We start from the raw sequence: 3255 nt of genomic DNA on the forward strand, positions 1-3255 counted from the left end.
CGGCGAACTCCGGCGAGCTCTGAAGAATTGACTGATCCAATTTTGAAATTTAGTCTACTGTGATTTAACTAGTGTGGAATATAAAAGGGGAAAACCATAAGCATTGGGAGTATAGTGTTGAGCTTGCCATGGCAGATCTGAAGGTGCAAACCGGACAAAGGTAACTTTGCAACCAAGTCAAGAAATCAGAGTAAAGCAGTGGCGATCTATTTTCTTGCTGCAATAGATAAGTTGAGCAGATACGAAAGAGTACCGTCTCTGGTGCGGCGCCGTGTATGCATCTGCTGAGAATTTAACGGTGCTGCGGTAGCAATGGCTGTCGGCGGCGTGGAAGCAGATCTAGGAGGGTAGACGGTGGCGGCAGGGCGCGATGGACGAGACGGTCATAGGAGCGGCGCCGGCAAGGTGGATGACGGCGGGGATGAAGCGAGAGGACGGGATGCAAGGATCCCGGTCCGAAGCCGTGGATGAGAGGGGTCGATCTCTTGTAATGGACGACGGCGTCGGGATATCAGCTCCGGCATGGTGGAGGAGGACGGTGGTGGATTGGGTGGCGGACGGCGGTGGACGGAGGAGGTTGGGGTGGAGAGGGTGTTTTGGTGCCCACAGAGTACGAATGGGGAAAAGGGAGGTAGAGAGGAAGGGGAACCATGTATTCAGGGCGCGCTTGTCTCAAATGCGAGGAAATTTACAAACTTAGCCCCCGTTTCAAATTTCTACTACATCACAGCAATATTAGTCGGTTGGGGATAGGAAGGTAATCTCGCATACACCGAATATTTGCCGACGAGAGTTTGTTTTTGGCGCCCACCCTGTATGAATATGAACCGGGGGGGGGAGTTGATTTCGGCCGAGGACACACTGTGTTTTGGCGCCCACCGTGTATGAATCCAGGTGAGAGGCGGTTACGTCACGTTTGGGTGAAATTACAAACCTACCCCTATTGAAACCTATAGAAATCCAGCAGATAGGCTTTGCGTGGCAGGGATAGGCAGTAGTAATTTCCATCTCGCAGATTTTGGTTTCGGGTGGTTACTGCGACTTTCCCCGCTTTGTTCAAATTTTGCAGAGTGCACGTTTACCGTGACAACTCAATTCAAATCCCGTTTGTATTCTATTTTTTTCGGGCGGGATCCATTTTCAATTGGAATTAAATTCTATATAGATCATTTTTTATACTCCCTCCGTTCCTAAATATAGGGTGTATAGTTTTTGGCACGGAAATTAAAGAACGCACATGGAGGAAAAATTTCACAAATTTTGGGCGAGATTACACCTGACTAATTGACATGAGAAAATAGAGGAGCCTTCCTCATATAAGGAAATGTAATCAAATCCCTAAAAAAAATCTCCAAATGAGTGGTACAAGGCAATACACCTTATATTTCGGGTTTTTTCTCAAAAAATCTATACACCTTATATCAAGGTACGGAGGGAGTATATACTTTCAAAATCACAACACCATTTATACATAAATATGGTTTCCAAATGGCATGATCTCAGATTCATAAGGTTGTATCCATCAATTTGGATTTTCAAATATTTGAAGCCACTTTATGTTGAAATCCAATGTATGCATTCCTCGCTAACTGTCTCCAATTAATGTGTGTTTCATGCGTTTTTTTTACTTCTCAAACATGTATAATGTGTTTCACACACACAACATATAGTATAATCCCGTTTAGACATTAATTGCTTATAGACCATGCATTGTTTGTAATTAAAGAATCTATGGGTCACCAATATTGATAAACTATATAACATTACACATGTGCCCAAATTCAAATTAATATGCATGTTTGATACACCAATTTGCGTTATGATATTATCGATGTCGTGATCTCCAGTTTAAATATTTGAATCCCCTTTAATCCAGATATTCGTCTCATATAGCTATCACTCATGCTTATATAGGACTATCTCTATGGACCTATACGCGTTCATCATCTCTCAGGTATCTCTCGTACTACCTGTATGTCGACAATGATCTTTTATCTTCATAACACACTGACGGTACTCTCTCCCTTGACCTTCATCACTCTATCTCTCTCTAAGCATATCTCGCTCCCTGATATGTGTCTCTAACTATGATTCTCCATGTGGAATCTCTTTATCTCACACAAACACAAAACTTTGTCTCCCGGGGTATCATTTCTCTCTACTATTCCCATGTGTGCCACTCGCACACCCCTCATACAGAGATGTCTTTCACTGCTTATATATGAGAACCTACGACTCTTCCTCTTAAATATCTCTTTCTCACACACAAAAACAAACTCTGTCTCCCAGGGTCTCATATTTCTCCATTGTTCTCTTTTATGTCGCTCACACACATTCTCTCTCCCTAGAGATATCTTGCGTTCCCTCATATGTCTCTCCAGCTATCACTCTCGTTGTGAAATATCTTTCTCTCTCGCAGACACAAAACTCTCTGATATCTGTTTGTATGTGACTCACATGCACCCTCTCTCTATCTCTCTCACACCCACACACATAACTCATCCTTCTGATCCACTCGACTCCTATCTCTAACACACACTAGCTAGCATCTTTATCTTCCTATTTATCTGTTTCTCCATCAACCTTCTTTCTCGCCCTCACTCTTGATTCCTATCACGCACACTACATATGTTTCTCTCTACATGCAGTCAAGTGCCCTCTTTTTATTTTTCTCTGACACAAACATATAACTTCACCCTCTGAACCACCCGGCGGTCATCTCCAACACCCAAACTAGCGGATGTCCCTCTAGCTAGCATCTCCATCTTTGTATCTATCTGTAGTTTCTTCGTTAACATTTCTTTCTCGCACGGAGTCTTGCTTCCTATCACCCACACTATATATGTCTCTCCATACATAGGCATTTATAGTTTGATCTCTTTTGCACATTCGTTGTGCCTCACTCCCTCTTCTCGCCATAGATGCATGCTCCAGCCCACGCCACTATCTCTTAAAGACAAAAACACATGCTCAATTGTCAGGCCTTCTTCCCTGCATTCTCACATGCATGCATATTGTCATACCGATCCGTCTCGCCCATCTCGTTGATCTTATGACTTATATCTTCTTTCTTTTATCTCGATCATGCGTGCGTGCACACACACACATCCCACGTATACATGTATACCTCTCACACATGCATGTTCAAGGTCTCTATGTCTTCATATGTAGTTAATTACCCTCAATCCTAACGCCACATCGAATCGTTCTCCTCTTGTCTGCACATAACTTGCGCCTGGATGGGTAAAGCACACA

This window comes from Triticum aestivum, chromosome 5B, assembly GCF_018294505.1.
Source record: "Triticum aestivum cultivar Chinese Spring chromosome 5B, IWGSC CS RefSeq v2.1, whole genome shotgun sequence".
Lineage (NCBI taxonomy): Eukaryota > Viridiplantae > Streptophyta > Magnoliopsida > Poales > Poaceae > Triticum > Triticum aestivum.